Source organism: Phacochoerus africanus, chromosome 1 (genome assembly GCF_016906955.1).
Source record: "Phacochoerus africanus isolate WHEZ1 chromosome 1, ROS_Pafr_v1, whole genome shotgun sequence".
In the NCBI taxonomy this organism is placed as follows: Eukaryota; Metazoa; Chordata; class Mammalia; order Artiodactyla; family Suidae; genus Phacochoerus; species Phacochoerus africanus.
The window spans coordinates 126602173-126617715 of NC_062544.1; the positions used below are offsets into that span (position 1 = coordinate 126602173).

At 38.2% G+C, this 15543-nt stretch overlaps 1 long non-coding RNA gene across 4 annotated transcripts in view; it reads left to right on the forward strand.

The window, feature by feature from the left end:
- Positions 1-15543, forward strand: part of LOC125126365 (uncharacterized) — a 277061-nt gene that overhangs the window by 150354 nt on the left and 111164 nt on the right. For all 4 annotated transcript variants that reach the window (XR_007134617.1, XR_007134613.1, XR_007134616.1 and 1 more), the window contains one exon: positions 10593-10698. This is a non-coding gene — a long non-coding RNA (uncharacterized LOC125126365). The remainder of the gene's footprint in view (positions 1-10592; positions 10699-15543) is intronic.

Genomic DNA, 15543 nt, shown 5'->3' on the forward strand with positions numbered 1-15543 from the left:
TTTTTTTTGTCTTTTTGCCTTTTCTTGGACCACTCCTGCAGCATATGGAGATTCTCAGGCTAGGGGTCTAATCAGAGCTATAGCCACCAGCCTACAAATGTGGAATTTAAAGTCTGGGTTGTTGGAGTTCCCTTGTGGTGCAGCAGATTAAGGATCCAGCATTGTCAATGTAGCAGCTTGAGTCTTGCTGTGGCAAGGGTTTGATTCCTGTCCTGGGAACTTCCACATGCTACGGGGGTGACAAGTAAACAAACAAACAAATAAATAAAAACTAGGGTTTAAAAATAAAGTACAGTCTAGGTTGCTAAAGCAACCCACTTAAGGTAATATAGTTCACTAATGTTAATAATGGTAAATGATTTTTTTGAGCTCTCACTATGTAACAGGTACCATTTTAAGAGTTATGAGGTCTATGGATTTAAATTTAATTACAACTTGTAAGGTAAATACTACTGTTATTATTTCCTTTTACAGATAAAAAAAACTGAAGCTTAGAGATAAAATGTAACTTATCTGAGGTCATATAGCTCTAAGAGTTAGAGTCAGGACTTGAATCTCAGTCTGTCTTATTCCAAAGCCTAGATGTCATCTGTGCAACTATATTTCCATTCATGAAGTGTTAGCAGTTAGTTACAAAACAAATCCTTTTCTATAGTTCTTTCAACATCACATGAGCTCCCTCTGCCTCTGTTTATTGAGATAAGCTGCCATGAAATATAACTTTAGAAGGAAAAGGTGCAAAGTATTATGCTCAAGTGTTACCCTTCACCCCAAAATAACTATTTGAAAAGTTTCAAAATAAATGCAGTTCACAGCAGAAAGCTATTACCATGTCTACCCCAGTAGCAAACATTCTTGTGATTGAAATAATGCCATTGAAATACAAAAAAAAAAAATAATGGTACATTCACAAAAGTTTTGTAATACCATAATAATGGTATTGTTCCATAACAATATGATGTAGCTTGTTAGGGATGAGCCAAATATAATTTAACTTCGCACAAAATTCGTGCTTTCCTGCTCTAACCCTCATTTTGTTTTGTATTTTTTAAATTTTACAAGGCACAGATATTACCTCAATAACAAACAATAGCCTGTAGGTAAGTCTTTCAATCAGAAAGAGAATCTCAAGGTTTCCTTTATAAATAGCATGTTGATTAACTTCTACCCTTTGGTGATGATAAAATGAAGCTAAGTTAATAACTTTCTATTCTCATTTCCAGTCAAAGACAGTGACTGTAGAAGAAATGTTGATGCTCTATTTGCAGGGTATAAGGCCTGATATTCTACTTAAAAAAAGCGGAGTTCATGAAGCAAAGCTGCCATGTAAACATGAAAAAATCTACTCTAGGGAGACGGAAGAATTTTCTGAGTTTTTAATCATTATAGTCTTATGAGTCCATTTCATAGACCTGGGAGACTGAGGCCATAGAACCAGCAAGGAGTGGAGCCCCATGAGCACTCACACCCATCTGCTGTAAATTCACTCTCTTGCCATCATTCCGTGCCAGCACAGGCGGAAAGCTGGCAATGCAGAGAGAGTCCTCAAAATAGACCCATTCCTGATAGTGATCCTCCCCTCATTACTTCAGTTTCCTAAACACTTTTCCTGTGATTAAGAAACTGAATTAATTATTGATGAGGCAGCTGGCCAGTCATTGGCAAAATTTCCACTCGCATGGGGAGCTGGGAATATGTGGCACATTGTTTTTTGTTCTTCCTTTGAGAGAATGCTTGACAATTGGTCAGTGTCTGGTAGTCTGATCTTTAGACATAAATAATCATTGCCCCAGAGAAGGCTATTAATGTAAGCCATCTTACCTGCAGTCCCCACAAGGTGCACTGCACTGAGAGTGATATCATGGAGAAAGTACAAATCTCATTATAAAGCATATTCATCAGTGAATCCTGGGATGATGGGCCACAGATCAAAGAAAGACTATTTATTCTAGTCATTGGAGTGGATTTAATAATGTTCAGTAATAAGAGAAAGTGATTCCAAGAAAAGGGAACATGCCTATACTGTTGGTGGAAATGTTAATTGGTATGTCCATTATGGAAAGCAGTATGGAAGTTCCTCAAAAACTAAACATAGAGGATCCAGCAATCCCACTACTGGGTATATATCCAGACAAAACTATAATTCAAAAAGATACATGCAGCCCTATATTCATAAAAGCAGTATTCACAATAGCTAAGACATGGAAACAATCTAAATGTCTATCAAAAAAATGAATGGATTGGAATTCCTGCTATGGGGCAGTGGGTTAAGAATCCTGTGGCATAGGTCATAGCTGTGGCTTGGATTCAGTCCCACAGCTTGAGAACTTCTGTATGCTGCAGGTGTAGCCAAAAAAAGAAAACAAATAAACAAAACAAAAACCAAATGAATGTATACAGACAATGCGGGGTGTACATATACACACACACATACATACAATGGCTTACTACTCAGCCATAAAAAAGAATGAAATAATACCATTTGCAGCAGTATGGATGGACCTAGAGATTATCATATTAAGTGAAATAAGTCAGAGAAAGACAAATACTATATATCACTTATATGTAGAATCTAACATATGACACAAATGAAGTAATCTACAAAATAGGAATAGACTCATGGATTAGGTGTTTGGGATTAGCAGTTGTAAACTATTATATATAGAATGGGTAAACAACAAGGTCTTACTGTATAGTACAGGGAACTATATCCAATATCCTATGATAAATCATAATGAAAAAAATGAAAAAGTCTTTCCAATCATTTGTGATAGAACATGATAGAAGATAATATGAGAAAAGGAATGTGTATGTGTGTATATATATATATATATGCATATATACATATACATATATATATATATGCATAACTGGATCACTTTGCTGTACAACAGAAATTGACATAACATTGTAAATCAACTACACTTCAATAAAACTTAAAAAAAAAAAGATTGAGAGCTTGGGGTTAATAGATGCAGACCATTGCCTTTGGAATGGATTAGCAATGAGATCCTGCTGTGTAACACCAGGAACTATGTCTGGTCACTTATGATGGAGCATGATAATGTGAGAAAAAAGAATGTATACATATATGTGTGACTGGGTCATCATGCTGTATAGATAGTAGAAAAAAGTAATGTATTGGGGAAATAAAAATAATAATTATATATATATATGTGTGTGTGTATATATATGTGTGTGTGTGTGTGTGTGTGTGTGTGTGTGTGTGTGTGTGTGTGTATAAAGACTGACTCCAAGGTCTAAACTGCCCTCGGAATAGTATCCAAAGGTCTTACCATGGCTCACAAGGCCCTTCATGCTGTCATCTGCTGGCTCTCTGCCTCCCCACCAACTTCCTCAGGGTTGGCTCCTCTTTGCCCCAGTCTCAACAGTAATCTCACCTTCTCAGAGTCCTTCCTTCCCACCAGGCATGGCCTTTTACATAACCTTTTAAGTTCCCGTCTCTACAGCATTGATTGCTGTCTGAATATCTGGGCTTTGATTTTCTCTGTCTCCATCACTAAAAAGAGTCTCCTTGAAAGTAGGAATGGTCTTTGGTCTAGAGTAATTTCTTCAGCACCTAGAATAATGCCAAGCATGTAGTAGATGTTCAGTAAATACTTGCAATTTTTAAATACTGAAATCGGGGGCATAAATACAGATTATCTCATTGTCTTTTGTTTTGTTTCATTTGTTTTTTTACAATAGAAGTACCCTGAGAAAAGAGAGGAGTATGTAAAATGGCAAGGGTTATCAGTGAATTTATTATTAACTAGATTTTTTTAGTCTTCACCAAATTCTCTTTTTTTTCCCCATTAAACAGCACCCGTAAGTTCCTTCTTTCCAGTTCTTGAGCCTGCTGATGTAAGCCAAGCACCACCTTCCCTGCCCCAAACCCCTCATCTCTTCTACAGCCATTTCTTTCTCCTCTTACTGGTTTTCCTAATATGACCATATCATTCTCCAGTTTAAGGCATTTTCATTACATACCAATGCCCTTAGGATAAAGTCAACTCTAGCATGTGACTTGGAAAATATTTTGCAATCCTATCTGATCCTATCTCCAGCTTCAGTGTTTGCTCCTCCCTTTTCTTCCTTTCCAAATACCAGCCATTTATATTTCAATTCTGAAATCACCATGTTCTCTCTTGCCTTTGAGCCTCTCTCTTATTTCTCATCCCTCTGCCTGGACCATACATTTCCTCCAGCTCACCAAACTAATGCATATTCATCTTTCAGCTTTGAAGTAGAGGTTACTTCCTTTTGGAAGCTTCTCCAATCACCACTCCTTCTCCAGTACCTTATACTTTACCAATTATCACACTCATCATATACTCTTACCTTGAGCTTCCTAGTTTGCCTCTCCCATTAGACTGTCTTGGTCTTACATATTCTCATACCCTTAGAGGTGAGCACTATGCTTAAAACTTTTTTGTCATTTAGTAATTTTTAAAAATAGGAAAAAAAATCAAGGGATGTTCATGACACAGTTTTAAAGGAAATCTCTCTGTTGCCACTTGGCAACTTTTCAGCCAACTGTCAAAATGTCTGATAAGTCCACCATGCCCAGAAATCACTTTGGCCCTCTCTCCTTTTTGAACCAACAGGCATTGTAACCCCACCCCACCCTCCCAACCCCAGGAGACTTAGCTCTTCGACTCTGCCATTTAGAGCGTAATGTAAGAAGTCCTTTTCTGGAAGCAACAATGTGCATGGTGGTACCTTTTAGCATAGTTAAAACTCGAAAAATAGGGTGGTCTCAGCCAAGGGTCAAATTGCAGATACAATGCTTTATGTATTTGGCAGTGCTCTAGAGACAAATACATAATCACAGAGCTATGCGATCTGGTTGGAAAATTCAGGCCAGATAGAATGACATGGGTAGAAATGCACACACACAAACACATAACAATGAGCACTCTTATTTGTAAAAACCACATTAATGGATGGCAGCTCCCTACCTCTGAAGTGATTTATAAATTAAAATAATTGCCTCTTTGAACTGTTCAGATATTAATTGACCTATCACTAATGTACATACATTCTCTAAACCATCCAAACATTACCTAAACATCTTATTCCCTTTATTCTGGAAACCCCAAAACCCACAAAAATAGGCTCTTTGTTCTGGTGCCAAGGGTCATAAAGGAAAAGCCATCATCTTTGATGACTTTGCAATTCTTATTCTAGTTCTTCGTCAAATTAATTCTGAGTGAAATAGTGAGGAGTCCGAGCTTGAAATAAGTCTTCCCATTACCCTTCCTTTGTAACAATCTCATCCCCAAGCACATGGATCCAGTTCTGGCTCAAATTTCTGGTAATGAGAGCAGGGCAATTCATTATTTTTTTAAATTAATTTTAGCTTTGGGTACATATCCCAAACCACTCTAGATTGTGGGTGCCTGGCATTTCCTTCCTACATAAAATGAAGGAGAAACAAAATTGGCTGAGGCCCAGACACGCATGGACTGTGACAAACTTGCTAGGGGCCCGTTCTGTAAGGCTGATCTTGACCTATACTGAAAGACAGCCAGAAAAGCATAGCACTTAATATCTGAGCTTTAGGGTAGTCATTTCTAAACTGGGGTGATTTTGCCTCCCCCAGGGGGAATTTGACAATGTCTGAAGATATTTTGGATTGTTACAATTTGTTGGAGGGAGGTGTTACTGGCAACTAATGAATAGAAGCCATGGATGCTGCCAAACCTCCTGTAATACCAAGGACATCTCTCCCCCCATGGCCATGACAAAGGATTATCCAGTCCAAAATGGATAGAGCTGGAGTTCCCGTTGTGGTGCAGCAGAAACGAATCTGACTAGGAACCATGAGGTTGCAGGTTCGATCCCTGGCCTTGCTCAGTGGGTTAAGGATCTGGTGTTGCTGTGGCTGTGGCATAGGCTAGCAGCTGTAGCTCAGATTAGACAGACCCCTTGCCTGGGAACCTCCATATGCCACAGGTGCGGCCCCCCCCCCAAAAAAAAAAATTGGATAGTGCTGAGGTCGAGAAACTGCCCTTGAGTCTAGTACAGTTGAATTCCCATCCCATCTTTGCTCTTTTATGTCTGTGTGACATGGAGTAAGTTTCCTGATTCCTCTGAGCCTTAGGTTTCTCTTCTGCCAAATGGAGATAATGAAAAAGTATCTACTTTGATGGCATTTTATCGAGTTTGGCATTTTTAAGGGTTTAAAAATACTGTATTCTGTTTTAATCCACTTCTTAATGTATTTTAAATGGAAATACAAACTGCCACAACTATGAGGGGATACCGTCAACTTTTAAATATTAGTACCAAATATTCCAGATTTTATTTTATTTTTTTATTACTACATAATGGAAGGAACCAAAATGCATAATTTTATTTATAAAATAGATTTGGCAATAACTGATTTCTCTTTTTGTGTGACTAAGTAATAATAATTTCAAAATCACCAAGACCCATTTTGTTTTGATTCAGTAATAGAAAAGGCTGCATTATGAATATATACATTTTTCAGCATCTACAAAGACCCATAGTTCCTAAGCCAGAAATATAGTAACACTGGCTTCAATCCAGACAGTAAAAAAACTTAAAAAGCCCCAGATTTCCAGTGACCAAAGATACAAAACTCTAAAACTGCCTATGAGAGTAGAAGAAAATGGAAATATAAATCATATTCGAATATTTTTCTATGTGACAATGATATGTAATTCCAGGTTAAGCAAACATGACAAAATTTAATATTTATTTGGATAAAGAAATCAATTTGGGCATATAACATGTTTATACAAACTAGTTTCCTGAAATTGTTATTTCAAATAAGTGTTTTAGTATTACACAGAAATAGTCTGCTAGTGCTTTATATCAGCTCTAAAAATACTATCACAAAATAATTTGATACATGAAAAGCATGACTTCCCAATACTTCTTCTTTTTTGTCTTTTTAGGGCTGAACCTGCAGCCTATGGAAGTTCCCAGGCTAGGGGTCAAATTGGAGCTGCAGCTGCCAGACTACATCACAGCCACAGCAACATCAGATCCAAGCTGCACCTGTGGCATACACTGCAGATTGCAGCAGCACTGGATCCTTTACCCACTGAACATAGTCAGGGATCAAACCCACATCCTCATGGACACAATGTCAGGTTCTTAACCTGCTGAATTACAATAGAAACCCCTCCTGATATTTCTTATTGCTACAAATCCCACTTCTTGATGCTAGTCCTTATTTAATGAACTAAAGAGCACCGTCTTTTGGTCATTCTGCAGATATTCATTGAGTGCCAAACATGTTTTTCCGTAGAGATGGGTTCTGGGGTTATTCCATGTTGTGGATAATGCTGATGGTCAGGAGACTACACAGTTTAATGAAGAGGATCAGAATTTTAGAGTTAGAGAGAAGTGACCTGACCTCTGGACTTTTGGCTAATCCATGTGTTAGGTTGGTGAGCCTTTGGCAACCTACTCAACCTGGCTGAGAATCAGTTTCCTCATCTGAAAATAGGCTGTGAGAGAATTTCTCATTTGTTTGTTAAGAGGATGATGGCAAATAGCCCTGAACTTGAGGCTTGGAGGCTTGGTGTTTATTAAGAATCACTCAAAAATGATTAGCTATATTACTATAATGACCACTATGTTATTTTTATTATCCAGAAATGGACTGGTTTTGGAAAAGGGAAGTCTTTTTTTGGTATTCTCTTCTTGAAAAATTCAAGAAGAAAATTAATGGAAGAATTTAAAAACCATTATAAGCCAGAAGTTGAATAAACCATATTTCTTAGTACAATGTATATAAGCTTACCAAATGGGACCAGCTGTCACAAAATAACTCAGTGTTGTTAATGGCGGTTTTCTTTCTTTCTTTCTTTTTTTTTTTTTAACTTCTGATGGCCAACTGGATGCTTAATACAGTAGTTGGACAAGCTTCTCTACGCTGCATTGTTTACATGTTTTCCTTAGACATGGAGTAGTAGTATGAAACAAATCCTTCAGGAGGCACACATTCAGAGCTGCTTTCTAATTGGACTTCAGATAAATAACTATAAAGACAGCCAGCTAATAAAATTCTAAATGGTTTTGAAGGAAAAATTACAGATTACACAGTAAATAGCATTTATTACTTTTCTTACTGAAAAACAATGCATATTTCTTGTGGAAAGTAAAAAAAAAAAAGAAAAAGAAGAAAATCCAAAAATTTACCTCTAATTTCAGTGATCAGAGCTAACTTTGAGTGTGTGTGTGTATATCCACAGAGTGTTACTCTGCTTAAACAAAATTTTATTATTTCATTTAATGGTGTACTGAGCACTAAATGTTACTACTCAAGAGCAGAGGTTAGCAGTCTTTTCATGAAGGGCCAAATTATAAATATATTAGACTTCATGGGCATGCAGTTTCTGCCCCAGCTATTTAACTCTGCCATTGTAGAACGAAAGCAGCCAGACACAGTCTCTCAATGAATGGATGTGGCCAAATTCTGCCCATGTGTGCTGGGTTTCTACCCCAATCTGTATTTCACTGACTCCTATACCAGAGCCTCATCAATAATAATCATATACTATTAAATATAATTATACTAGAGTATCATCAAGAATTACATTTGTTATGGTAGTCAATAGGGAAAATGTTTGACATTTTTAAAAAATCTTCTAGACCTTGGAGATTTCTTCAAGAGTTGTCTCGTTACTGTACATTTTGGAGAATCAGATATAAACAACACCTTGGCATTAAAAAAAAGTAGTTTCCTGGAGGTCAATTAAAAAATGCAAGAACTCTGACACTGCTAATTAAGTCTGTGTTTGTTCCCTCATCATAATTTCCTAAATTCCTAATGTTTTGGAAGCAGCATTCCCATGCAATGAAGGACAGCACACTGGTTACTCCAAGCTATGAGTGTTTCTGTTGTATTACATGAATAGTGTGAATCTGGCTTTCTGCTGCAGCTGCTACCAAGATCCAGTCTCTTTCTCAAATAATAATGTCATTTGTTACAAGATTGTTCTAATGGGGGAGAAAAAGCCCTTGAATTGATTCCTTTGTGTTTAATTCTTTGAAACATAGAGGCAAGGGTTATAGGTTGTGCTCTGTGAGAAGCTAACTCTGGGAAAAATATTAACATTGGGAAATTTTATTAGCAAGTGCTCTTGGGATGAACACCTGTGAGCTGGAGGAGGATAGAAACAAGATGGGGTAGAGAGAGAAATTCGGATATATTATCAGGAAAGGCCTCACCTGAGCCCAAGGAAAGCTCTGGAGCTGGGGTGGCCCTGCCACATTGGCCTGAGATGGCAAGAGTCTTTACACCTTGGTGTTGATCAGCTATTGGTCTAGGCCGCCCCCTGGAAGGGTGAGGCAGCTCTCCTCAGCAGTCTTTTTCCAGTGGGGGCCTACCCACCCAGGGTTGCCTTCTGGCTGCATGTCCAGCAGTTGGGAAGTTAGGTCCTTCATTCCTGGCAGGGTGTCTGAGTGGTGCATCAAGGCATCTACCAACTCGTGGATGAAATCCAGGTGAGAAACTTGCCCAGGTTTATGCTCTATATTTAGTGTGAAAAATCAACCTGGTGATGCTTTTGAGGCCATGTGGAATTTTAAGTGTGGTTGAATGAAACCATTTGGTTTAATAATTTCATTTGGTCATTACATGAATACCAAGACCTACAAACCCTGTATGTGCAAGGCAGGTGTGTGTAAGTTAAATACAAAACCAAACTCAAGACACAGAGAGCTTGGAGGCTCTTTTGGGAATGCAAGGATGTGAATTACAGGGTGACATGGTGGCAGTATTGGGGGTGATGTAGCAATTCTTGGTCCTAAGAAATCATGATTCACCTAACCCAAACTCTCCTTTTTTTTTTTTTTTTTTAAGATGCTGCCCTTTTAAGTTTTATTAATAAATGGTATCACTAATGATCAGGGCTCAGTGTCCACTGTAGGGGAGCCTGGAGTCATAAACAGAATGTAGATGTGTGTCAAGGTTTGGAGATGGATGTCATGGCTAAGATTTATTACTATAGATTTATTATTATAGATACTTCATTATCAGAAGTCCCCTGTGTCAGGTAATCTAAGTCTCAGCATAGTGATCTATAACCTTCTTTTGGATGTCACTCTTTTCTTCCCCTGATGATTCTATATATCTTACCAGCATATTATAATGCATTGCAGATATTACTCAGGGGCCCCACTGAATAAAAATACTATATTAAAAATGTACTTTGACTCACCAATGGAATCCAGCTTTAGCTCTTTTTCACCTGCAAGTCAAAAATGAGGTCCCTGTATAATTAAAAAACCAAAGTGGAACTTTATATTGGTACCTGGAGGGTTGTGAACCAAGTACAAGATTATGAAAAAGTACTTGTAGAATTCCTATAAGGACAAAAGATATCTCATTTGGAACACATAAAATGCCAAAATAACTGCTTCAGTGTGACATATATGCAAGGCATATATAACCGCACGGGATTTTTCAGTTTTTAGGATATACTGGACACCAAATATAGTTTTCTTTAACAAGGCAATTCTGTAGAAATGGTTTCATTTACTCACCCATTGACTTATTTATTTATCTATTCTTTCATTCAATATACAGTTGCTCTGTTCTACATTTCCAGGGAGCACCAATGATATCATTGGCTATGTGGATGGTGTCCTTAGAGCTGGATGGGACACAGACTGCATAACTGTATTCAGTGGCACTGATTCAACAACATATACTGGGTGAGTACATGCCAGGCACTGTGCTTGGCACTAAGAATAGAGTGGTGAGCAAGTCAGACTTGGATCTTGTCCCAAGGATGATTTGTTTCAGATGAAGTCAGACAAAAAAAAAAAAAAAAGGCGGAGAGAGAAAATCTAAAAAAAAAAAATTTGACTATAAACAGATAAATCATGGAAGTGTAGGGACAGGAGCATGTAAGGATCTTTAAGAGGAAAATCTACTACCTGGGGCTGCTGGAGAAGAAATTCAGAAGAAGCAACGTTTATGTTGAAACCTGAAAGTTTATGGATATGAAAACCGGGTTAGGGAAGGATGTATCAGGAAGAGAGAATAACAACAAACTGGGTAGGAAGGAGTATGGGATAGCCACAGAACTGAACTAGACCACTGTAGCTAGAGGGCAAAAATGGGAGATGAAGTAGATGGGACTGGAGAGACAGGGGCTAAGCCTTACAGAGTTCTGAAGGGTATGCTAAGAACTTTGGTCTTCATTCTAAGAAAGACTGGAACACTAGATTCCTATGCAAGAGAATAACCTGTAGCAAGGTCAGGTTTGTACATTATGGAGAAGATATTTGACATGGACAAGAATATATGTGGTTGACAATATGGGGACTCTCTGAGTAGCCCAGGTGAGAGATGATGCTGGCTTGTCGAGGGCAAAACCAAGAAAGTGGGGAAGAAGTGAACACATTAAAGAGGTTTTCAAATGAAATGTCTTTACCTAACCTCATTCTGCTATTTGTTGGCTAGTACCACTCAGTTATTTTGACCAGTGACTACTCCCAGACAGTATTAAATTAATATTATTAATTAATTAACTATCATGAGTGACTCTATGAAGAGCAGAATTATTTGATGTTAACATCAGAGACCACTGCAATCAAGCACTGGATTTGCCTTATTAATATGTCATATAACCAATAAAATAGTCATTACCCTTTTACTCCTCAGAAGCCTACTGACAACCTAAAATTCAGTCCCTTTTTTTCTTCCATAATATGTAGTACCTACTCATTTGAGATTGTGGTGAAGATGCAAAGAAATAATACACATATAAAACACTTAGCACAATGCCTGCTGGTGTTGCTGGCTACTTTTTACTACTGCTATTTTTCGAGTTTATATTAGGTTGGGGGTTTAGGATGTGAATGATGCATATTCTTTTCCCTCGAAGTTGGGTATCTCTTGAGAAAAGAGATGCAGGACTCAAACCAAGAGAGATGAAAATGCTTTCTTATTGTTATTGCTGATTAAAGAATGTGATTGGCTTTTATGCCCACCTCTGCTAACTTTAGCAATTGGTACACCCAACCCAAGGAAACCTGTATAACTGTGTATACATCAAAATTACTCTTGTGCCTCCACCAAGGACTAAGAGGGTTGGGCAAGGCCGAGACCCTGCCCCCACTCAGGTATGTTTAGATCATGGAAGAAGTAAACAGAACACTCTCACTCCTCAGGGGAACCACAGAGCAGAGAAATTGAGAGCACAGATCCTGGAGTTAGATTGTGTGAATAAGCCTGGCTGTACCATTCTTCAGCCAAGCAGCCAGGCAAGTCTTGCGGAGTTTCTGTGACTCAGTCTCCTTATTGAAAAGGTGGGGATGGTAAAGGACGACCTCCTAGGACTGTTGTGAGGATGAAATAAATGAAAATGTTGGTATCTGGCACATAGAAACCCTAATATATGTTTGTCATCACTAGTATCTGAAAAAAAGAATACAGAAAATGCTGTACCCCGTGCTTCTCCAATCCCATCTACCAGAGTGGTTACTGTTCTTCCCAAGGGGAAGGGCCAAGGAGGAGAAAATATTCCTGAAAAGGGTGTGGGACGTAAAGCTCCTCCTCCATGCTAAACATGAGGGGAGTAACGGTCACCCTCCCATGTGTCCTATCACATGATACAGTTGCCCTGGAATATTTTCTGTCCCTGCAAGTCCCTGTATCCACCTGGAAATAAGGGAATTTATCATATTCTTCAGTATATTTTTTTTGCATAATATAGGGTCATGTGCTGTGCTTTGCATCTACTGTGTTAATTACACTTAGTGCTTGATGGATTTGCATCTTTCTCAGAGCTATCTTGTTCCTAACAGACTAAATCATGAGGGGCTGGTGCCTGGTGGCAAAACACAGACCCTGAGCAGGAAGAATGAGGTTTCCATTTGTCTGCTCCCTTTCTTCTGAACAATCTAGGCTTCTGGATCTTGATTTTCAGGACCACCCAGAAAATGCAGGGTGCCTAAAGCTAATAAAAGTTTTCTCAGCCCAAGACAAACACATTTCACATTCACCTTCCTTACCTGTACTTTTTTCTTGACTAAAATCGCTAGGCTTCTCTCCAAAGTGGAAACAAAAAATTTAGAAAAGGTTTATTATCAGATGAACACCTTGATTTATTTGTTCCCTTCATTCGTATGCTCATCAATTAGGTTTAGCTTAATATACAACACAGAGAAGGATGAAGTAAAATATGGGATCATTTCCTTCATTGTTTTAGTTACTCTCTGAAATTATTTGTTTGCCATTTTATGATTTTACTGCCTCAGTGTATGTTCAGTGAGACTTATTTTGTTTGTCTCAGACTCCATGGTCTTATGGCAGAGTTTGGCAAGCTGTAGCCAGCTGGCCAAATCTGACCTACTGCCTGTTTTGTAAATAAAGTTTTATTGAAACACCACCAGACCTATTTGTTTACATATTATCTGGGGCTGCTTTTGCCCTACAAGACTGACCTGAGTAGTTGTGACAAAGACTACACGACGCTCAAAACCTAAATCTTTTACTATGTGGCTCATTACAGAGAGTCTTTGTTGATCTCTGGCCTAAACCACTAACTAACACATATGAAGTGCTTAATAAACACTTGTAGAGTGAATGAGAGAATCAAGGAATGTGTATATATATGGATAAAAAGTGAAAGAAAATGCAGATGAATCAAAATAGTGTGTTCAAGGGAAAGGCCTATCCTTGAAAAACTTTTTTTTTTTTTAATCCTGTAATATTTAAGAACATCTTTTTTTTTTTTTTTAAAGCAAAAACAAAATTTACAAAGCAACACCACCACCTTTGTAGACTGCTGGGGATAGTAAAGTCTTTTGGTCCAAGAAGTGCTACAAATCCAGATTATTGAGCTGTTCACTCGTGTTTTCATTTTTATTTCAAGTCAAGAAACCTCATTGCTAATTATCCTTCTAATTGTGAATTAAGAGTGGGGAAAGCTGTCTTGTGGGGATTACTTGAGACATTATTCCCACAGCAGACAATGTGGGTTGTTCAAACATGAATGGAACAGAAACAGACCTGACTTGGGGAGTAATGTAAATAATATTTACCAAACTGGTCATTCATCAAAATTAAATTGATCCAACGCCCCATGAGGCTTGGTTATCTTAGTCTCTATCCCAGACATAACATTTACCTGATAATTCACAGAGCTGCCAAGCCAGCTCCGTCCTCCTTAGCTTGGCACTTCTTCCTTGGGCCTTCTTTGTTTAAACATCGTCGATCTGTTCACCAAGAAGAAAAGCAAAGAGCCTTTACATTTTTAAAAGATCAAGAAAAGAAAAGAAGAAAAGAGACATTTTATTTGTTTCACAAAAGGATGAAAATTGGTCTTGCTCACTGGCTCTATCCATCTTCAGGTTCCTGTGACTCTGGTTTCAGGCTCTTTTATAATGATTTGCTCATTTGTTTAATGCTCCTTTAGGGGCCCTTCCAGCTAGGAGCACAAGCCAAAAGAGGAGAAGCAATCTATTCACCAAAAGGTTGCATTTTTAAGAGACATTGTGCATACGCCATTTCACAAAGAAACAGTGGTTGCAAGAGATCTGGGACATTAAGTTTTCACAGGCCAAATATTCATCTTTAAGGCACACGGCCATCAGTTCAAAAAGTAATGTTCAGCCTGTGTATATTGGCTGGAGTAATGCTATTCAAGACTTCCTCCTAGTTCTCTGTTGCAGAATAGTTTTACTTCTTGGTGTTCAGTGCTTTCCTTTGCATTTCAGAGCCCTGGAATCAAATGTAATGGGGTTGCATGTTGGATTTGGATGGGGGTGGGGAGCTATGTGTTTATGTAAATGTGCAGGCATTTACATCCTTAATGAACACTGGTGGCATTTTTTCTAAAGTAACTCAACAACAGGGTGCAAATTACTTTTTTTTTTTTTTTTGCCTAAAGTTAGTGAAAGATCACAGTGTCCCAGTGCCCCAGAAAGAGGCCTGGCCACCTGAGTGACCTCACTAAACATGGCTGCCCCATCCTGCCCAGAGCTCCCATTTGTAATTCATCATGAAAATAGCTAGATTAAGTAGAATTTGGTTATAATGAAGGGTCAACTTGTCTCTTTGGCAGGGAAGATCAAAATGATTTTGAAGCTCAGGGTGATACAGTTCTTTGTAAAGGTTCACTTCAGAACTGACCTTCCTTGAGTGGAGAGGTGAAATGCCTGAACAAGAAAAGGTAGCGGCCCCAGCAAAACACCACTGATGTATATAAACACACAGAGAATGAAGAAGAGATCAAGTGGGACAGAATGCCAGAGACACTCAAAAAGTCCTGCCATTAGAAATGGAGCAGGGGTGCTAGTTGTGAATCTACTTCATAAGGGGTATGTTTTCTTAGGCCAATAACATATCTTTCTACACAATTTCAAATGTTAGGCTATCACTTAAGCCTCTTTTCGCTCCCTATCTAAGGCTACAGGAAATCCAGCAGCCGTGTCCTCTGCTTTTATTAGCTTGAGTACATCCAGATGATTTTAATAAAGTTTTAAAAGGACATTAGTTTCCTGCTATTTCAATGAGAACCACTTGCAAGATGGATTTAAAGCAATAGA